This window comes from Mya arenaria, chromosome 16, assembly GCF_026914265.1.
Source record: "Mya arenaria isolate MELC-2E11 chromosome 16, ASM2691426v1".
NCBI classification, from domain to species: Eukaryota; Metazoa; Mollusca; class Bivalvia; order Myida; family Myidae; genus Mya; species Mya arenaria.
In genome coordinates this window covers 52257820-52282469 of record NC_069137.1, presented here as the reverse complement: position 1 = coordinate 52282469, position 24650 = coordinate 52257820, and the positions used below count along the sequence as shown (strand labels likewise).

The 24650-nt window shown below is 31.9% G+C and overlaps 1 protein-coding gene across 1 annotated transcript in view; it reads right to left on the bottom strand.

Annotated features, from left to right (window-relative positions):
• Positions 1–24650, bottom strand: part of LOC128221034 (cilia- and flagella-associated protein 58-like) — a 67268-nt gene that overhangs the window by 41889 nt on the left and 729 nt on the right. The gene's annotated exons all lie outside the window — the stretch shown is intronic.

Below are 24650 nucleotides of genomic sequence, written 5' to 3'. Positions count from 1 at the left end.
CTTATATTGGGCAATATTATCGACCCATGTATCGTTCCATCAGTATTATATGGGACAATATTATCGACCCACGTATCATTCCATCAGTCTTTTATGCGGCAATACTATCGTCACACCATTCTAATTATAGCAAACACATAGAGGCGAGTATCTTACCAACAATCTTATATTGGGCAAAAGCATCGACCCTAGTGGCATACCATAATGTTTATATGGGCACAATTATCGATCAACGTAACATACCATTGTTTTTGGAAGTCATATCGGCCCAAGTAACATAACAATTTTCTTATATGGGGCTCAATCATCGATAAAAGTATCATTGATTTGTTAATTTAAGAGTCAAATGAATATTAAACATACTTTCTAAAATTTCTATGTAAAAAGAGCCTATATTTGCATATCTGGAAGCTTATAATTCCATGTGGTATACCGTATTGCTGTTAAAAGATCCGCCGCCATCTTGGTTAATTGCCATAAAAAACATACTTAATATTTTGGTAAACGCATTCGTGCAGTATTTCTCAAACTTCCTTTGTGTCAAACAGGTTCAAACTAGGTATTTTGTTAGTGTGTTACAGTTTGAGAAGTTTCAATTTTCAATTTTAAGAGTTCTGTGACAATGAAAATTGTCTTTAAGGAGAGAACTACATATTTATTACGTAATTTGGATAATTGAAGTTTGTGTCGCTTAGGTTGGTTCTGGAAAAGTTGTCACTTATATTATTGCAAAATACTAATTTAAGAGTTTCGCTTACATAATAGAAGATAGCTATGTATTAAAAATGTATGTAAAGAAATGAAGTTTATATGTATATAAAGGATATTTGTTTATTTCAGTGTAAGATCGTATTTTATTTCACGAGTGTCATAGAAAAACATATTTTCACGAGTGGCGAAGCCACGAGTGAAAATGTAGTTTTTTAATGATCACGCGTGAAAATAAATACGATCATACACTGAAATAAACAAATTTTCTGTTTCTTTTATGCTTATTTTCGGAGTTTTATTTGTTTTTTATTTATTTCTGAATTACCCCCTTTTTTGAAAAGGGTGGACTTAACGCCGCTACCCGTGGGTCACCCCTCATGCAGAATAATAGCTGTCAACTTTTTTACTTTCGGTTTGCTGAGAAATAGGTATCTGCTATTCATTCTTATAGCTTAATATTCGCTCGTTTTTTATTGCAAAGCCTTATGAACAGTAAACAATGAAGTATTATTAGTGCACATATGTTTCAAAAAAATAATGAAAACACTTTTTATTTTAAGATGGGCATGAATACATAACCAAATTAATACGCCGCGATTTAAAGAATGAAAATTTGGAAGGTCAAATGTGTTAGCAAAACATATGTTGATACTCATTGGATTTTAACCATTCTTCTTAATAGTTTAAGACTGCATGTACGCGTGTTTTATAGTAAGTTAATATTCAGTCATCTTACTGTCAGAGACCAGGCTGTTTCGCTTTAAAATGTGTGTTTTCCAGATAAAGAGTAAATATCACGCTAGTTTGTTGACACATTTTGAGGTGTGGGTGGGGTAAAAAATATCGGATCAATCTGTAAATTGTTGTGTGAATTCTCCAGGAAGCTCATTTTACGTACTACAACGGTTAACAGTTCAAAATACATTTGAACGATGATATAAAATGTTATTTATGTTCGAACAGTTGTTTTTGTCTGTTATTTGTTTGGTATGAAAGCAAATGTTCGAACATTCAGCTTCAAAAATCAGTAAAATGTTTGATAAACGGGATAACCGGTAATAAACGGTAAGTTGTTAATTTCCACTTATATATTTATTTAAATTTATAAAATATTTCTTTATTTTTTTTATTTTTTTTTACATAACTTACTAAAGTCCAGTGTTCTGTTTTGATCAAGGCAAGTACATGTAGCAACAAAGGAATTTAAAAGTAGTTCTGAAAGTTGATATTTTCACTCCTTATTTTGCAGTGATAATATCAAAATGATATTTTCACCGTTGTTATTTCACTGTTAAAACCCCATATTTCATCGTAAAGCATGAAAGAAACCTTTTTAGTTTTAAAATCTGCATACCTTTGTCTTATATTAATTTTATTATTTCTGTACGAAAACATTAACTTAATTAAGGGAGGAGGAATTTATGTCATCAACTAAATGGAGTAAAGTCACCTTAAGTGCTAACACATTTAAAGATTTTGGAAATGACAAATTAAACTTCATTTGATATCGATGACAAATCAATAATAATTAGGATGACCTTTTTTGAAATTTGACATGCAAAGCTTTGTCCTCAATACAATTATAAAACTATTCAAACCTTACGAATTAATCGCTACTTTAGATAGTCATTGTAGACCAAAGAACATTTTTGGACTTCATGTTTTTATGACATTACCTTCATATTCCAACAGAAAGGTTAGTTGTCAATTACTCGAGATTTATATTATAAACTAAACACAATTTGTATTTCGCTTGAGCTTATTCTGGCATAAATGTGTTCTGTTTCTGTACAGGATTTCTTAAACTGAAAATGATCAAATTTTTTCACGCTGGCCGTGTTTACTTGTGCCGTTTTATATACAGACGATATTATGAATATGAATAATGCTTATAAGGATTGGACGATATTATTTTAAATATTCTTCGACGTTTTATTGAAATCAATTTGAAAGTTTTCATCCTCGGCATACACGTGATGAACTTGAGTTAATTAGTGTCGTATTCAATAGTTCTGAAGCGAACGCGCAGTGAACCTTCTAGCTTATGTGATTCGTATACAATAATTTAGTATTGCGAAAACGCTTCAAGAGAGCATGTGCTAATATAAAGATGTGGTACATTTAAAGAGACTGTACACTAATGCTAGGTTGTTTAAGAATTTGTAAATAAATGTTTGATTAATATATTGACTGAATTCTTGTTTGAGTGTTAGATCGAGACATATTTCATCGATTGAGCAAGAACAGTTCAATTTAAAGGGAGGCGTTGAGTGAAATATAGCTGTTGGTGTTCACGTGGTGAACTTCATTGCGAAAATGTCATAGAAAGAACCGACCGATGCATGCATTTTTTTGGCAGACATAATTGGCAGTTTGATGCGTTTAACTTATATCATGTAAACAATGAGGTCCAAATCATGAGTTCTATGGCGATATTGTCAATATGTCGGACACTTTTTGACCTAATCATTATATTCTTATCCGAGTGATAGGCAGATGAAAATAAATCAATACATAAATACATACATTATAAATAATAAGTATGGTAATTATCTAAAATATCATCTTTAATGAACTGTCTTTGGATATATAAAAAGTGCAAAATGTGTTATCATTGTGCATTATCCCCTTCATACGCAAATTACGTGTTTGGCCTTTACTCTTTTAGGGGCATACAATAAATTGCCTTTCCCCTAACCGAACCCTAAAAAACCTCAGTCACATTAAGTTATTACAACCTAAAATTCGTAATGTTATACGAACAATTACATTTTAAAATTATTGATAAGATGTATGATGACAACATTTTATTATAAATCATACAATTTAAATATCGTGAGCTCTTTTGTGATGAACCAGTGTTTTTAGAGGAGCTCTTTTTGTTAACGCTGACAAGGAATATGAAAATAAAGGAAATGACGACACTCTGGCCTTCTCCGACATATCAGTCGAAGAGCTGTTTCAAACATTTTTTTTTTTAATTCTTGAATTAATGATTGTTTAGAGAATGCTATACTTAATGTACCCTACACGAACAAGCCATACAAAGACATTTTAAATGTATTTCATTTCACAATAATGTCAAACATTTCTGATCTTAAATGTTAAAAGTGATTTGGAGAACAACTTTATGTTCAAGTACAGTCTATAATTCATTCTAAATTTAATATGTCAAGCTAAATTAATGTTATTTGTTTCAAAATAGTGCATATTTTATTCAATAGCCATAGCATTTACGAGAATAACAAGTTTGTCCACACAAGTCTTGAGTCTGCAGTATGTTATACACACCCTAGAAATATTTCTACTGACTGTGAATTAGTTTAGGAATTAATGTCCATTGTTGAAATATTGGACAGACCATTCTTTGAATAATAGACAGTAAGTAGATTTAAAGTACGGAGCGCGGTCTAATAAGCTATAAAGAGTACAAAAAGAACAATACGTGAGGCTACAAACAAACAAGAAACCTTTACTTTAAAACATACACTACGTACAGCCTTTTGCATGCATGCACGTGACCAGTAGACAATTGTGTTATTTGAAATGAAAGCCTCATCTTAATATAAATATTGGTGATAACAATTTCATTGCTGGGTGCTTGCGAATGAAATGCTATGATGCTACGAAAGTTTAAAATTGAAATTCAGAAGGTCTGCCAACGCACATTAGTAACATTCTGTATATGGAGTCAAAAAGGGGAATATCACCTGCTAGCATATAACTCTTATTGTATAAATCACATGAAAAACAACCAAATGTGTAACTGTAAAACAATAATGTCATGACATATACATTATTACTCAATATTGACGTATCTCAGTATAGCACCCACAGCTCGACTGCCCAGTCCGTAGTCTTGGCATGTCTCCTAATACCATTTCTTTTATTTAGTAAATGTACATGAATTTACTGAAACTCTCTGTCAGTCAGACATTCCATTGTTATTAGAGTTTTTAAACTACATATTTTGACATAGACTAAAGATGTTAAATGTTTTGAGCTACTCATTTGTATTATCCGAGGTTAAAGTAAGAACAACCTTAATAAAGAATCAATTTACAATAAAGGAACACATAAAATAATGGTCAAAGATGGTTAGTATGTACTTACAAGCACAACCATTTATTTTGTTTACGTACAACCTTATAATATGTTTTAGTGGTCTTTATACAATTGTGTAAACTACATACAAACTTGGCAATCAACTGTTGATATTTATCGCTTTACCTGATTAATACATAGTCGGCTGACAGTCGGTTAAGTGAAATAAATGTATTGGGAAACTTTAGAACTACTGCAGTTTCATTGGCCGAACTGTTATATTGACTACTGATATATTTTTTTGTTCAATAGGAGTTTTTAACCAATCGCTGTACATGTATTGTTATGTTTGTTTTAAAAATAATGCCAAATGTTTGTGGCAACTTAACAAAAAAATGCTGTCGATATATGCGGATTATGTGATAGATGATCTCTCTGGCGATATTTTCTTCGTCGATTGATAACTAGATCAAAACCTTAACACATAATTGAATTCTATAATAGCAGACACTCCGTGTATCTGGCTTGTTTACTAATTATTTATTTTTATGTATAGTTACACTAAAAGCCTGATAAGATGATACTGTTTTAACTGGAGTTAATAGAGTAACGATTCAATTTATATCAAAAGAAATCCTTAAATTAATATCATTATTTTGTCGATAATCTTGCGTGACAAGAGTCGTGTTTTTCTTGTTGAATGTATTAAATGAATGGACTACTTTATGACTTTACTGACTGAAATTAACCACTGGCATTATATCTCTTAAGTTGTGTCAATCAATCAATGGTATGCCGTTTGTACAGCGATACACCTATTTGAATCGAATTCGGGTTTGTATTAGAGGTAGTTATAAACCAATATATGATTAATACCTTTTGTTGGCCGAAATATGACGAACAACCTGAGCTTGGGCAAACACATATTACAGTTCACACCTCTTACTAAATGATTCAACAGTCAAGAGAAATGATTTTGATATACGTCGAACATAAATAAATGTTCGTGTACAAAGTAATTATTGCTTAGACTTATAATTAGGGATATTAAATTATCATAAAGACAGTGCGTACATGAACATTTTTATATTGCTATCACCACTTCTGACGACTGGATGAAGTTTAAAGATATATACTCTGTTATGATAATGGGTTGTGTGCTTATATCATATGCCTACTGTGTATGTAGCATTGATATAGTTAATGCTGTACATTATTTTCTACTAACTTCTTCTTTTTGCAATCAGATTGCCACAATTTAGTTTGGATAGTTTTTTTCAAGCTTTAATGTTTGCTTTACAGTTATCACTTTTAAGATACCGTAACAGTCGTTTTCGTGCATCAACAAAGTGAGAACATATAAAACGATAATGAATTTCGCCAACGACATCGTTTGATTGACACAGCCATTGCCTATTATTACGCTCAATATTAAACCTTCACCCTTTTAAAATAGGGATATGATGATAACACATACGAAATTCTGTCAAAAACTGCAAATAGAAATCGGAAACATTTGTGAAAATAACACACACATCCAATTGCATCCTTAAACGTTTTATAAGTAAAACATTTAGACAAAGAATTATCATCATATGTCCAACTTGGTTTATATATTGATCAACAAGTGTTTAAGTGATTCTTGTTAATAGCAGTTTCATTGAAATATTAATTATTCCAAACATAACTAAAGTCCACATATGTTTTATATAATGCATCTACTTGAAATGAGTACCATTGTCATTCATATAGGTAAATACTATTTTATAAACCTTTGTAGACTGTTTGCCTTCGGTTGATGTAACTAAATTATGCCTTAATTAAGCACTACGTTTTTAATCACAATGGACAATGGATAGCGACCGATACTGCTCTAAAGCATTAGGATGAAATGAAAACAATAGCGGAATATTATGTTAAATGTAGTAACAAGAAAGTCGAATGCATAAAATCTTACGATACACACGACTTAATTAAACAATGCATATTTTTATGAGATTCAAGAAGTATATTTAACCAATTTTGACCATAAGCATAATCTCCACACCGAGTAAATTTTGTTCTGGAAATCAATAAAAACGAAGAATGATTTCCTCTTTTTTCAATATAAGGTATTCTGCTAACATTCGCAGCACAATTGTTTTTTCAATGGTAGAAAAGCGTTTTTGGAAACCAGCTTGATTACATTTAGTGAATCAGAACTTCCTACAAACTAAGTAAATGTATTCTTAATAATACAAGTATTTATTTACCTAAGCATATAGTTAAAATTCAAATGCATAGCTCAACTGTGAATAAATATGAAATTGTGCGTCTGTCTGTAAATTTATTAAGTTTTAAAACTTGAATTGCTATACAATACAATCTTAAACCTATTTTGTGACAATAATGAGTTGTCAAATAAATTAATCAAATTTAGATTTAAACAATTGTCGTACGGAGATTATCGGGTGTATTCGTTTAAGATCAATAATATTTGATAGCTTCTTTGTTCTTCACCCAAACAATTACAGTAACAAATATTCAACTCATGAAGAGTACATCAGTATTATCTTGATCGCTATGCATTACCAGTTGTTATTAAACCGACGTAGCTATTATTCATGAATTGCTTCTAAAGAATTAATGGTAGGTCGCCTACGACATATACCAATTTACGTTTGCCTTGTACAAGTTTTGATTAAAACTTAAATTTTCGTTTAGCTTTTGGCATTCCCCTGCTACTTTTAAATTGTGGAATGGCCTAGAACAGATGACCTCTGTTCAAATGTTGTTTTTTATGTATGAGATTGTGTTAAGCGTTACTAACGCGAAAGGAATATTCAGTTGCGTGATGTCACAGGAAATAAAATGTTCTGAAAAATGCGAAATTACACAAACTAGAAATCATAATGAAGCTTTTGCATTTCGAAAAGAGACACTGCATTTTTGTATGGAAATTAAAATAGTTTTAAAGCATGTAACTCATACTTCATTATGTATATTTTCAGTTTTCTCCACATATTTTATTATTTGATCTCATGGAAATTGAGCTTCTTTTGATGTCACTTCCAGCAACCGCCCCCGGGATTGAGTATATGAATATGTTTTATTACCCTTTCATGCACCTGCTATTGACCCGTGTTTCAGATGCCTAGGTGATAAACGCCAGATACCAACTTCAGAATACATTGGCGTTGCATTCGATTTTAAAATAAGTAAAAATTTATCGACTTTCAACAAATAAATCATCAGTTTTAAACATGTACTATAATAACATGTATATAATTTATAACAGTTTATCAAAACCACAATTCAAACAATATATTTGGTATTTCAGTCTGATAACTTGTGATATATCTTACACTTACCATATCTCTAAAGTAATTGGTTAAATAAAGTTCGATCTTAAACTGAACCTTGCCGATATATCTGATATTAAATAAGGTTCGATCTTAAACTGAACTTTAGAGCTTTGTAAAGTTATAATCTATCTTAAACTGAGCCTTGCCAAATGATCTCATATTAAATAAGCTTCGATTTAAACTGAATATTGCCCATTATCTTTTGTGGAATAAGGTTCGATCTTAGGCAGAACAATACCAAGTGCCCACTTGTAAACTAGTGTTTGAGCTTACAGTTACCTTAACTCTAAAGTCACTTGTGAAATAAGATATGTTCTTATATTTAATCCAGCCCTAGGATCACTTTTTTGAAATAATTCTCGATCTCACAAATATCGTAAATATATGATCACTTGCGAAATGATGTTCGATCTCTCACTAATCGGTAACATATAATCACTTGTAAAGTAATGGTGGATCTTATACTGATCCCAAAAAAATAATTGTGAAATAGATTTCGAACTTGATCGTATCTTTAACATATAATCATTTGTGTAAAAAATGTTTGATCTTTTACTGGCGCTTGCCCTTTTATCACGTGTGATATAAAGTTCGATCAATCACTGACCCAAATATTAAAATCACTTGTGAAATAATGCTTGTTCTTAAACTTATTTTAAACATATAATATCTTGCGTAATAATGTTCAATCTTAACATTTTCGTTATTTCGTTAACATATCATCACTTGTTGAAAAAATGGTGGATCTTACTTAAGCCCAAACATTATAATGCCTTATGACGTAATGTTTTATCGTTTACTAAACGGTTACATGTGATCACGTGTGAAATAATGTTCGATGTTACACCAAGCCTAACATTTAACCACTTGTAAAGTAAGATTCAATAATACACCAATCTTATATTATTATTAATTATGAAACTATGTTCGATATCAATCTTATCGTAAACATATTACAACTTTTATAATGATGTATGCTATTCACTGTTCCTCACGTTATGATCACTTGTTAAATAAAGTTTTGTTAGATCTAACACTGACCCTCATATCATAATTACTTGTGTCATAATTGTCGGTATTACATTTAATTTTAAACATATGATAAGTTATGTAGTAGTGTTCGATCTTAACTTACTCTAACCCTTTGGTCACTTGAGAAATAATGTTCGATCTTGCACAAACATTACATGATAAATTTTTCAATCCTGGTTTGTCAATTACTCGAAACAAATGAACTCAACTCATACTTTTAAGAGAGTACTCATAAAATCACTTGTTAATGATTTTACGTTTTTGTACTTATCGTAACCATACAAGATACATTAATCTTTATTTAAAGTAGGGTATGTGTTTACAAGAAACATTAGCTCAATGAGCTATTTTCCGACATGACACCATATGAGCAGTTGTGTAATTAATCTCGATTTTACACCGTTTCTTACCCTCTGATCATCTGTAAAATATTGTTTGATCTAACACATATCATAATCATATGATAAAATGTGTAATATTGATATTTGACAATGAAATTAACAAAATGTCTATTTTTGTTATGAATATTTCTAGAATATATTAGTTTATGTTTGGCTGAGATACAAGTGTTTAGCACCTAAAGAGCAGCTAATAAAGCGTTTTTAAAAGTATTTTTAACATTGAGTCCTGTCCATCACAAACATTATTTTTCGTATAATATTAAATATGTATTATTTTTAAGATTCAATCAACTGTACCTAAAAGCTCATGCAAATAAATATGTGGCAACAATCTATTTTCTAAGTAAACTGCTTATCAACACATATGTGGCACCATTCCATTATTTAAGTCAGGCTTCTGAACCGAACAAGATTGACGCAGTATTAATTTTATTAAGGCTGCTTAAAAGAGGCAAGCGTTTCTTTTAAAATTCTCGTGTTCGTTTGAGTTAAAGTTCATACCTAATTTATTGGTTGACACTTGTAGTGCGGTACATAGGATGTCTAACATACCACAACGAGCTTATAATTAAATACTTAAGGATGAGGTCATTTTGAGAGCAACTTTCTCTGATTCTAATAAAGTTTTGAATTGTAATACTGTTTTAAGCAATGTTCGAACACATCTGTCTTCTTGTCGAATGGTTCTTTATCACTTCAGCTATTAGCCGTATAACACAAACTTTTATAAAAGTTTAAACCATGAGCATGTATATAACTATGGTACACCATTGGACTTTTATCCAATTTTTAGAGACTCTTTACAGTGAATTAAAACAAGTAATTCGTGCTTCAATACATCTAACCCCTAATTTTAATAGCAACAAAGATTCATAGTTTAATATTCTGTATTTGTTTAAAGAATAAGCAAAACATCAGAATTTAAAAAAACCCACATGAAATCAGTAAAATAAAAAGGAAGGTTTGATGAAAAAAATCACTTCGTTTGATCTCGTGACTGATTATAGCAGTTCTTCGTTCTTTGAAAATATATCGCATTTCAAATATTTTCTATGAGGACTATTGAACCATTTAAAAGACAGATTTATTTTTTTTAGTCATCGTCCAGTTTTGAAACAAGCTATACCTTTTTAAAGCTAAATTAAAGCTAAAGAAAAAACAACATATTATTGTAAATATGGGTTAAGTCTAGTTCTGGTTTATTCAAATGTGTCACACATTCCTGTATTTGTTGCAAATTTCACAGCATAATACATAGTCAGCAATTTGTTTAGTCATAGACGGCCAGAACATAATGTCTCTTGCACGTCCTGTCGTTTTTTCAACACCGAAATGACCAACGTGTACAGCTGTTATCATTTCTCCTTAAGTGAGTGCTGTATGACAATTTTTTTACCTTTGATTATTATGCCATCTTCACAGGACTTTTCATCACGGTGATTCCAATAACTAATGAACATCTTTGGGCAATGTTTTCATTCAGTAGGCCAACCGTCTAAGATAACATTTGTCAATGTTTGCATTTGCCCATCTGTTCTGGTTGCATTTCTTATTTGTTTGATTTTCATGTCACTGACTGGTAAACATTTTAGTACAGTATGTACCTGTGAATTTGGGTCATCAGCCAGTCCAGTATATGTGTCACTTACGTAATTGCGGTTGAGCGCATCACCTAGCGGTATTTCGTTGCCTTTGCAATGAATAACGTCAATGTCGAAATTCTGCAGCTGGAGCATTAATCTCTGTAATCTGGGTGGGGCACTACAAAGGCTTTTCATCATGGCTACCACCGGTTTGCAGTCTGATTCTATAACTGTGTGTCGTCCATAAATGTAATGTTTAAAACGGGTACACCAAAAAAGGATCGCTAAAGTCTCTTTCTCGATCTATGCGTAAGAAACCTCAGGATGCGTAAGCGTTTTGGAAGCATAGGCCACTGGCTTCCCGTCTTGCAAGCAGCAAATTCCCAAACCCGTGAAAGATGGTGTGGAAATAAATATAAAATTGTGTTGGATACAAATTGTGCTCATATAGTTTGCTAAATATTTCATTGGATTTAATTGTATGAGCATTTAAATTCCAGGATCACTAAAGATACCTTGTAAAGTTTTGGACTTTGGACATTAATATTTGTATTTAAATATATGCTATACATTATTGACATTCTTTTGTAAAATTGCTGGTTAATAAATCGAGTTGCTGCTAGTGACCTAAAGACCTAAAGTTAATATTGTGTCTATTAAATAACATGTACATCCTTTAGAATTAAATTATTGAATGCAAACCCATTTAGTTTACACTTATTTGTTTAGCTCCATTATGACGAAAACTGATAGTCAGTTTATAGAATAACACTCTTGACCGTTTTCTGGGAAAACAGTTCTAATGACTATTTTGGATAGATCAAGTGAACATACAACTTATGGCGATCAAACCAACAAAAAAGTGGGTGCATTTCAAGGATTTAGAACACTCGAACTAATTTTGAGTAAACTAGTTTGCAATATGTTAATTACAGTAATCAAATTTACTGATATCAAGGGCAAATATTGAACATTTATCAACTTGATTTGAATGCTGTTAACTTTCAATACCGTAGATCAAACGAATTTCCATGATTGATTCTGGAAAGGGATATATTAGAAAAACAATTTCTTTTTTTGTGAACGCGTCCTTTTGGATTATTCAAATCTTAGAAAGGAACGGTCTGCGTTAACAAGTTGAATGAGATATGTTTCCATGTATCTCTATGCTGTTAATGACCGCAAAGAAGATGGAAAATGAATATAGCATGTACACTTAAGTCAAGAGTTTATTTTGTAAATAAAGGCCTCCGGCCAAAAATACATTTCAAAATAGTAAACATCATACGTACTGCTTTAAGTTGTGTCATATTAAATTTATTCATGAGATGAAAAGTGTACAAAAAGCGTAATTATTCTTATTCCTTGATACAATTCATAAGATGAAATATGTACACAGTTAATTTTCTTATTGTGTTAAAGTCATTTGTGGATAGTAGGGCATAACAACTATTCAGATCATCACCAGATTCATACCAATTTAACAAATATTGATTCCTTATATGTGTATATTGTTTTACAACGAAAAAAGGCATGGCATTCACAAACAATTTCAGTTATATTATATTTCAGTAGACAGAAATTGCATAATCGATCATGCAAAGCAATGCTTTAATTGCCTTCCAAGTTCAAGATGCAAATCATGATTAGAACTCATAGATAAAGAGAACATTGGTAAAAAAATGCATTATGCGTTGCAATATGTCAATATGGGGCTTAGAAATACGGCCATCGATTATATCGGTCAGAACACGTCAAAAGTTATCAAAACAGTACTGTTTTCGCGTCATTTCTAAGATATATGTTTTAAAGAGATTCGTTCCACATTGATGGACATATAATTGTTCGTCAGTAAATAGGTTGGGCTAAACAAGGTGAATAAGAAAATAGTATACATAAAAAGAGGAAGATAAAAGTCAGTACAGCCAATAGTTAATACGATGAATGGAACACATAAAGATTTTATCAAATTCTTATTTAAACAGTACATTCTCATATTGACATGTTTCATTTCAATGTTGACATTGTTTTGTTTGTTAATAAAACAATAAAATCAGTATACACTGGTCTAACGGATAACGATTGCAGACATAGAAGACACGGACTCGAGCCCTGCTGGCAGCAAAGTATAATTTGTAGTTTCTTTGTTTATTTTTTATTATTTGGAATTGACGTTGATGAACAAATAACCTTGGTATGTTTCACAAGTTTCTAGTTTTATATTTGATTATAGAAAAAGTCGACATTTACTCCTTGATCATGTAATGTAGTAAGGGAGGAACACATACTAGAATTAGAAATTCCTTGACAAAACATGTAAGCATTTCTCAAACATTGAGTATGTGAGTACTGAGAATTTACCATGTAAAAACGAAATGTAAAGCACATTCGAAAACTATATTAAATATATGTGTTATGGTGACTGGGTAACCCTAACCCTAACCCATCGGTCATCATACTTCTATTAAGCAAAATTGACTTTCCAATAAAATTATACAACATAATTACTTTAAACTTAATATGAACTAAAGCTGCCTTTACGGGCTTGAAGTATTATTTCCGGACATCATTGTTTAAGTTTAAATAATGACTAAGTAAAATATACTAGGAGTAAAAAATATTTTAGTGCAATTTATAAGTATTTCACCCCATGTAAAATAACAAGCAGTTCTGCTGCTGTTGACAATGTATTTAATATATACTCAAGCATCTATAAATGTATCGTATACACTCTATCTTATACAGTATACTATATATCAAAATTTTAGTTGTCCTTCTCATTTGAACTGGACCTACCATGCATTTGAGATAAAGTGCACAAACGCATTTGACGAATATGTAACACACAGAAAATAAATAAAAGTTATCACATTTTTTACTAGAATTGATTGAGCAAAAATCAATTTAAATACGATGCTTAATCATGGCCAAACATTTACTTAATTAATTCTAACAATAACACAAAAGGATGAAAAACTTATTGTTTTTTAAAGCAAAAAACACATAACACCACAGAAAGTAAAAAAAAAAACTGTTGCAAAATGTTTTATATGAAACTAATTTGCTGTTTATAATTTAAAGGCAAATACAAATTCTGCTTTTATTAAGACCAATACAACAGAATAAGCTTAACAATAAATTATTATTATTTTTAAAATACCATTAAGTGTTTGAAATTATCAATGAATTTGACAAGCAGCATGTTAACAGTTAAATAATTAAAATGTACAAAATTTCAACTCATTGATATTTTAAACAGCCTTGTTAAAATAAGCTACATCCTAAAAGAGATATGTTTAATACATTATAGCAAAGAAATATGGATGCACAAACGTTATTTTTTACAAATTTAGATAATCCACAGTTACCCCTTTGTCTTGCCTTCCAATAAATATGTTTATTTTCTACATCTGGTGGGTAACAAAATTGTTTGAATAAGTTCATCTTAAAATGTTCAAGACTTTAAAAGGCCCAATATATTTAAGTAATGTTAAATTATCTTAGTGTATGTATATCCGAATGACCTCTCTTAACTTTGATGACACATTTTAACCCCAGTATGAGAGTAAATAATACGATGTTTTATGATAAAAAATTGCAAGACAATTGTACATGTATTCTAAATCTAGCACGTACAAAGTCAAAAACAAATTTCCATTTCACATGACTGTTAAAGGCCCAGTATGTTTTAGACATTTTAAATTATTAACAAGTATTTATGCACAAATGGCTTATCATAACCCTCTCACAATATTTACCCCGAAGGGTGATAATATTACTCGATATGTTTTTAGATCACTGTAAACGTTTAGCACTCACCAATCATTTAATGTTTGTGCGTTTTCAGCTATTATATACACGGTTACAATCATGTTATCAGTAATTAATATTTTATATAAATGCATTATTAAGTAAAAAGTTTAAGGTTTAATACTCAAGTTTTATGTTTGTTATACATTTCTATGTCTTGATTTCAACTATGAGTGCCACTTATACTAGAATAAGTAGTTACTGGTCGATCACTCTATTTTAAGAGGGTTCAACCAAATCTTACTGAGAACCCTGGAAATTTAATTCAGAACACAAACACTCGTTTTCTGAACTGACAGAAGGATCTTGATCAAAATGGTATTTGAGCAAATTGAAATCATTGACAAAACAGAGTTTTAAAGATGCTTTAACTTAAGTTCATTTTAAAGCTAAATGCAATAAAAACTGAAGTTTGACAAGAGTCTATTCAGTACTTAAAGAATATTACAGTATTAGAACATTTGGTAATTTCATAAAAGAGCAATAACATCCCTTTCGGCCAAATGAAAAGCTCAGAACCTTTGAACAGCCACTATTTTATAATGCATTGAATCAGTTTAATCTTACTCAAATGCATCAGTTTGTCAAATGTATGTTTTTCTTGTCCAATCATGTACATAAATAAATATATATATGTGCATGCAAAAAACATGTACACTGATTGCCGGCCTGCACGCGCTTTTTTTAGCAATGAATGACATATCTTTCTGGTTTCCATTTTAAAAGTTCAGTGGAGCCAACAAGATAGCTATATCACTCCGGCAAAGAAAGAAAGTTGTCCAAATCAAATTATTGCCGTATAAGTACTGTCGTCCATCTTAATGTCTAGAGCAGTAACGATATGAAAGTTCACAGTGGAGAAGTAAGCAACATTATAACCTTGAAAGTCTGAGAAGTTGGGCCATGATATGTATTTCGTATTATTAACTCTTAATTTGACGTGTGGAAAATTTTTTTTTTAGTTTTTATCATTTATTTATTAACGTCCTTAATTATAGTACGAGTAAATTAGTTCTAATAATAAGTATATTATTATTCAAGCCCTCTCTGCGGACGTGGTGTTATACTAAATCTATAATGAATCCTTAATAGCATTTTTATGTGAGCAATGAATGAAAGAGGCTTGTCTGGTCTCCAATTTTAATTTTTGGTGGTGCCCAATTTTATACCCATCACTCCGGCAATGAAAATGAATAGTCCACTACACACATATTTACCGTTGAAGACTTGCTCCGCGTTCGACTTCAAGACCGTAATAAAAAAAAACACAGGAACTCCCGTCTCCAATAAAAAAAAATGTCATATTTTTTTCAATATCATATGTATTATAATTTAATACGGGCTTGAAAACAAACGCGAAGCGTTTGTCTGTACAAGCCCTCTTATGGTTTGTACGTGTATGCAAGGGACTACTTATTTTTTGCCGGAGTGATAGGCATTAACAAATTTGGGCATCACTGAACCGTGAAAATGAGAACCAGAAAAGCTCGTCATACATTGTTCATATAAAGCGCGTGCATGCCGGCAAGCAAATTGTACATGTTTAGGGCCGGGTTTGACCTATGTTAACCAATGAAAATCAATACGGAAATACCCGAGGTACATGTACAATCCACCTTCGGCACTTCCATAAAAGGAGTGGAGAACACATATAATGAATACACGTCTAAAGAGTACTTCTTTTAACTCTGCAATAATAATACAAAACGAACAGGGTTTGTCATAACATTTGTTTTTTAACCCCACATCTTAAAAAATACCATCTAAACCGGATATCTAAATAATTCAGATAAATGTATTTATGCGCATTTTGCGACAGTTGATGTAAACAATGATTTGCATATATCAATATCATGATGCAATAACACGGATTTAACATTGTTTTCACGGTGAGTTGAACTAAGAATTATACTTGTTATTGTAAATTCAATCGCTCATACGTTGCTGTTTGGACACCATAATGACATAACGTTGTTTTTTACGTAATGAACAAGCTAAAGTGGTGCAAACGGCATCCACATCAATTCCAAAGTGGGTGGGGAAGGTCAAAAACGAAAACGTTGAAAATGCTTGTTTTATTTAGATTTGAGAAACGATCTTTTTGGGGTTTGAAACATTTATTTTTGGCAACATGTTATTTAGGAGTTGAACAAATTTAACAAAAAAAAAGCTTTTAATGGATTATGGATCAAAAAGCATTCACATTATTACGAAAAAGTGTGTCGCAATAAGTACTTCGTCATTATGTCAAAATGCCACAGAATACTTATCCAACAATGTCTTGAGAGATCCTGATAATATTTTGTCAAATAAGAATGTTATTTAGAAAAATAATGAATTTTCGCGGTTGAAATTCATTTCCGGGTTACAAAAATGCATATATTTTTAAAAATAGCTGCAATCAACACAAATCCACAAGATATTGTTGATTGGGAAGTCCCGATAAATTTGACTCTCAAACATATTATTTTTGCTTTACGACATTTCAGGGAAAGCGTAAATCTATGCTTTTTGAATAGAAATCTAATAAAATATTCTTTTCATGAAAATTGTTCTACTCCTAATTACAGCTTTTTATGTTGCATCGGATATATAAGTCATGCTTATTAAATACTGAACCTCAAAACTACATAAAAGTTGATTTTTTTCAATATTTTAGATTTTTAGTCCTTCAAATGACTTTTTCATCGCTAAGGAGTGAACACTAAATTTGTTTTTCATTACAAATCATTGTGCATGATTATGGTAAACCTGAGAAGAAAAGTGTGCCTGGTGTGGGGCTCAGACTCACGGCTGCAGGAACACTAGCACGGCGCTCTTACCAACTTAAGTTGGTAAGGCCACACCAAATTGATATTTCGTTCCGCGGATTTACCGCTCCTATTTTTTTGAAAATGTAAAAAAATATTTTTTATTTTTTTTGTGCGCCCGCACCTCCATTTTGATCGCCAAGTAGATTTTTTCAGGTAATAATTTATTTAAAGGCTAAAAATAATCAAGTATATTTTTTCTACGCTAGTTTTCGTGTTTTTGTAAAGGGAAGTTACCGATGCGTAGTGTTTTTATACTGTATATCGATCGGTTAAGCATGGGTTTCAATAAATTCAATCAAAATGGCGGCTTCCGGTATAAACAATGTGGCTCGAAGTTTGGAAATCAAATCTTATTTTTTACAATAAATACGTTTTAAGCATGCTTGAAGTCATTGTTGATCGTCCTATGCACTAAAGGATCATTATTTAAAGCAATCATTATGCAATAAAGCATGTGTATCTAAGACTGGTAGCGATTATATTGCGTAATTAGTGACTCGTTTTTAATGGAAATCGGACAGGTCAATTTAACTGGAACATGAGTCATTGTTTGGTCCAAATTGATGTATCAAGCTCATTTTTGATCAAATACTGACAAAACAACAGTTATGAACAAATATCCTTTCACAAATAGCGATATAAACACTGGTCTGGATATACCTCAACAAAAGTAAGCGGCTAAGTTTATCACCTTATATTTTGTTTTTATTTGCAGCATAATCCGGGATTGTAATATACTTTTCAATTGTAACCACTGCCCCGCCCACCTCTCGCCCTTGTTCCAGGTGTATACCGGGAACAGCAGAGGCAATGGGCTGTGTTTTTACCTTTCAGGTGGCCCCGAAGTGCCTAGTGAAAGTGGTTTTGTCTTCATATTGAAGATAGACAGGAGTGGGCTTCACATAGGTATTCGGGGTTGCGTGGCCATTTGGCAGGGATTTTACCAGCAGTGTGTCCCTGCAGTCGGGTATTTTACCCGGGTTTTGAGAGACCAGAAGTCAAAGTCCCCGCTATTCCGGAATTGGAATTGGCTGGTTCATAAACACATCTCAATAACCCAAAAAAGTACTCTGAAAAATACCCTTGTTCTTTTTGTTTTAATAAGCACATGTCATTGCATTTCCTGTGATAATAAAAACAGAATTTAGTCTATGTTATATGGAGTCTGATGTTTGATGATGCCTGTGTAAGTGATCATTTTTTACAAATCCCAAATCAATCCTAAGTTATGTCTAAATACAGTTGCATATGATGTTAAACTGATTCAGGCAGATTTATATAAGTCGTTTCAAACTTTTTACTAAAAGCAGGGTTATTTATTATTATGAATGATCGTCATATTAAAGTATGTTTTATTTATATAAGACATTAGATTTATCGATATAATGTTTGTACTAAACACGGATGAATAAATAGTATGTATTCCGACATTTTCCCAATGTCCATTAGAGGTTCAGTTCAAGATGGCATTAAAATGGGTTTAAGGGCAATTATTTTGAACAATCTTTCTTATTTATATTGAATATAAGGAAAAATATATTTTTCGCTCTTCGCTCGCTTCGGTTTTTATGAAAACTGACAAACTTTTATTTTATTTTTTTTTCGCTCGCTCTCTCCAATTTTGTTGGCAAAAATCCGAGGAACTAAACATTAATTTGGTGTGGCCTAAGAGTTAAACGGGCAGCTGGTCACACAGGCTAGACTCGTCCGCCCATTTAAGGGGCTGTCTCACAGATGATAAAATAAAAATTAATATTTTTTTTTCATGGCAGAGTGGGGCAGATGACTCGCGAATACTTTAAGCGATAACGATGTATGAATGAAATTACAGAAAACCACTTCAGCACAAATAATGAAATAAAATGTTTAGTAATTCATAATTTGTTTTTCAGGGGAGGGTTCGGGAGGGGTTTCCCCTCTCAACAGAGCTACAGTGTCTTTCTGGTGATTTTTTTACAAAGGTTTTCAGAAGGATACCTTTAGGCGAGATGAATTGTATTGACATGTCGTGCTTAAACTGGCACATATTTCCGCACAGAATTTTTTTAAGTTAACCTCTTCAAAATTATTCAGCTGAAGGCATGTATAAGCATGCAAGACAATTTTCCTACAAAGTAAAAAATGACATTTAAGTAATTCATTATGTAAATGGGGTGGGTTCGGGAGTGGTTTCCCCTCCCGACAAGCAATGTCATTAAAACCTTTTTTCTCCTGCATATAATCAGAAAATGCGGGGTCATCAGTTCAGCACAAAATAAGTGGCGGTTTTTGCAATATTTTTCAGAAGTTTTTAACATCATTGTAGGTGTGCAATTTACTCTTCCTAACAGCTGTTTTGACTTGAGATTGAATATGGTAGAGAAATATATTCTTCTCAATTTGTTCTTAAAACACAGTCTACTGATAGTACATGTATACGAATTACTAAAAAGGCAATATTGTTCATGTAAAATTAACAAGACATTTACAATGCCAGCTCTAATATAGTAAAGCATAGGCATAGCAAAATTCAAAACATTTTTATTATATATGCTTTGTGGTGATTTATAGACATTTATAAACAATAAAAACAATATTTCACTGTTTCAAACATATTGATATAGTTTTTACCGTTTGAAATTAAAGCCAGCTCTCAAATAGATATTGAATTCCATCAATTTAAACTGGTATGCCAGAAATGTGTTGATTGGGTATGTTGTATAGGCTATAAGGGTGTCAATGATTGTATGTTTGAGTAGGTGTTGAGCGGTTATTATGTTTCCTTTCTTATTATTTTAAACAGACCCGGGAGGAAACGATGATGAACCAGCCAGACAGCCCGCCCGCCACCCGGCCGAGCTGTACTTGGTGTATGCCAACATGCCGACATGCTAAAATTTGTTAGCACTTCAAGATCTTATAATGGAAAATTGTATCCAAACTGAAGTATAAAGTGAGTGAGTTTGGTCATATAAGACCATTGATACTGTTTGATCCATTCCTAATGATTTTTTTTCATGTTGTTTATTAATCATTTCTTGTGCGGCTTTAATAATTATGATAATAATTATTTTCTAATGAAACTGCTGACTTGTATTAGGCTTTGGTCTGTATTGTGCATCTGTTCGCACATTTTGTTTGCTCTTGTAAGCAAACATTACATCAATTGCAAATTCTATAAGGCATTAAGCATAACTTACTGCACATAGGATGCAGCATGATGTTTTCTTCATGCACCAGTGAATTGTTACCACAGCCCCCCCCCCCCAGGTCCGGGGACTAGCCTGGAAATTTGACTTTTGGTCCAGCCAACCCCGGCCTGCGGGGACAAACTGATGGTTAAACCCCAGCCAAATGCCCCCGCACCCCAGAGATTCTATATAAGGCCCAATCTCCGCGGTCACCCGGCCCTGCGGGGCCACCTGGAAAGTAAAAACACGGCCCTTTTCCCCGTTATACCCCCAGACCTGAGGGGGCCGTGGTTACAATTGACTGGTGCATTAGTGTGCATATGATTTTCAGCTTATGGACAAGAAAACTTCAACAATCACAGCAACACAATGAGATCCTTTTTTAAAGAAATTATGCAACCTTTCATTAATTCATTAATTAAATTTTATATAATATACTCATTCATTTATCTAGTTTATACATTTAAAAGCTTGCCATTTCTCAAGGCAAAAGAAATAAAAAAGTGAGCCGCTTTCATAAAAATTTAAGAGCCTTTTCAATTCATGCATTTAAAAAAGCAACCTTAATACATTATAAATGTCTTAAAAACCCTAATTTATTGCTTATTTCAATAGCCAGCCTGGTTGCTGTAGCCACAGAGGAATTTTCAAGGACTAGAACCAGTGCTGGTCAAAATGTGGTCTCGTGTGGTTTTCCATACCTGTTCTCGGCAAGGATTTCCGAGAAAGGAATTCCGTCTCCAAGTAAGAAGAAATTCTAAGCATGTCTGGTTTTAATGCATCTGGGTACTCAATTAGATGAGATTAACGTTTGAGTTGTTAATAACTGGTTATTAAAAGACTATATATTTCATAAAATTGTCCTGAAAATTGTACTTTTCTGCATATTTATCACATTTATGATTCATAAAAGATTGTGTATGCCTCAAATGAGTGTTTACAGGCCTTTTTTAAACTTTAACAGTGGTGGCAAATAGTTTTATTAGTGTAAAATATTGCTTTTGTGTCTTGCTTGCAGATCATGATGTGCCAATAAGCTCTAGTTAGCTGCGGCTTCCCCCCCCCCCCCCCCCCCCGGCGTTAGTCCTGCAATCCGAATCAAGGAGATGCAGCTCTGAATCCAATATTTTAGAAGATTGAAGATGTAAGTCATTTCTGTAGTGCTTGTTTATGTGCAAATGATTCCAAAGAGTGAGATTTATAGCAAATCAGGTGTAATAAGCAACTTATAGACAATGGTGAAGTGCTGTACTCTGAATTAATAATGCCAAATCTAGCCTTCAGAACAGATACTTAAAGTATTTTTTTTTAAAAGATAGGCATAATAATGCTATCTGTGCATTTTCTACATCATGTAGCCACCTCATACATGAAAACACTAGCAGTTGTCATGAATCTTTCAGTTTTGTCATTTCCTTTGTTGTGCCATTTGTCCCAGAAGCATACAATTTGGCATATAGTGGTGTTTAGACTGTCTATAAAAACATAATCACTAAATTTCTTTTGTTAAACTTAACAGTTCTGTTACCTTTGTATATAAGTGGACCAGAAAAGCAAAATTTTGACAAGTTGAAGCATTTCAGTTCGGCTCTTTGTCTTTTTTATATAAAACACTAAGCCAATGAATGGAAAAACCTTATTTTGCTTAGAAAAAAATCTTAAAAGGGTAGGCAGGCCATTTATTGAAGTCTGTTCTATAGACATTATTTAAAGCTACAAGGAAAACTTTACTTGGTCAAATTATTCCAATGCATAAGGAAATAATGGCTCTTCAAAGGTTTGCGGCATACCGTTTGAGGGAAATGGCTGTTTCTGTTTTTTTTATAAAAACAACAGGTGCTAATACTTGTCTCATTCATTTAGTGTTTAATATATCATTGTTAAACTTTCAGTATGTGTTGCATATAGCCTGCATATAGCCTTAAGTTGAACTATAGTAGTTTTGAAGTATGTTTCTGAAAAAAATGCTGCTTCAATAGGCTCAAGACCACAGTTATCAGTTACCCACCCCCACCCCCCACCCCGTTGACCAAGATCCGGATTTTAATACAGAAAAAAAGGGTGCTTGTGTTCAAGTATCAATATTTTATTAAGTTGAATGAAAGAGAAAAAACAGGTGGCATCGAGCTAAACATAATTTGACACTGTATTGCAAAAAACTGATAGTTTTCAGTGTAAAAATTGGAAAAATAATTGCCTGTGGAACTATGAAAATTGCTTACATGTATTAAAATGTATTGTGAATCTGGTTACAACCGGTGTGTGCCTTATTTCTAAACGACATTTATAAAAAATGACAGTTAATGTAAACAAACAATAATTACAGAATGAATTGATTAAACTTTAAAGTTGTGTTATGGAAAAAATCTTATATATGTATATAAATGTAACTGTGTTCGGTATAATAAAATACATATTGCATGGCTTTCAGTGTGACAGAACATAGTGTCAACGTTCGGTCAAATATTGTATTGTCACACTGGAAGCCATGCAATATTTATATAATGTCATATTTTGGGATATTACTCATAACAAAAACATCAAGAAGACTTAATATCAAAGTAATAGCACTGTTTTTGTCATAGTTTAGCGATAGAGTTCTATCCTATTTTTATCAGAAATAAAACAATTTATTTTCTGACATGTGTGATAGTTGATTTTTCTTTATTATATATCAATGCTTTAAAGGAAAACAATCAAAAACAAAAAGTACTTGCTTTCGTTCATGTACAAGCAGGAAAGTTATTAACAACTTCTAAACTTGACACTCATGTACATTGCACTGCTTAATTAAGACCATGTAGTAGTAACTTTCAATCCATTATTTTTTCAATAGATTATCAGTTATTCTTAGTATAAGCCTTAAATATATTTTAGCATTAACTTTTTCATTCACTTATGTTGCCCTCCACATTCAAATGATAAAACATTTTTGTTGAAAATTGTAAAGCTCACTTTTGTTTTCATTTTCAATTAAAAAATAATCCATGCATTTTTTCTGTTACTTTTTTATATATTTATTTTCAAATTCAGACTTATTCTACAATTATACTTACTATAAACAAACCACTTATGTGATGGAAATATATTGCAGATATTGAAATTTGCTTTAAAAAATATACTAGTTACTAGTTTTTGAAAATGGAAGTCAACCCCTTAAATCTTTTGGTTTGAAAAAATGAAGTATTAATAAAAGTTGAGTAATGTTCTTATGTTTGACCTCAATGGGAAATTTATTGCATTCATATTTTTCCTTAACTATTAGTTTTTTGTGTGTAAACAATATAGTTTTTTTTCAAATGTGATAATGCTTTTGACATGTGACATTAAAAAGAATTGTTTTATTTACTGTTAATCAGGGATTATACTCATGCATTTGGTCAAAGGAATGTTTTACTGATGTTGCAGTTAAATCGACATATTTTATGAAATGGATAGTGTTGAAGTTAAATCTTTAAATCTGAGTATTGAATGTTATTGTTACAAGAATATAATAAATCACCTTAGTGCAATAACTCAATAACTGCATATAGGTATAGAAGCAGATATTGAGTTCTTGCACTAAGGTGACCATATACTCATCTTTTACTTTTTTTAAAAAATGTCTTCAGTATCAGCTGAATGCTCATGTTTTATCCTCATTATAATTATATGCTACCTAGTTCTTGTTTATAATAATTAATAATTTGTCGTCTGCAACATAACTGTATGAACATCACATTACTCATTTACAATGGCCATG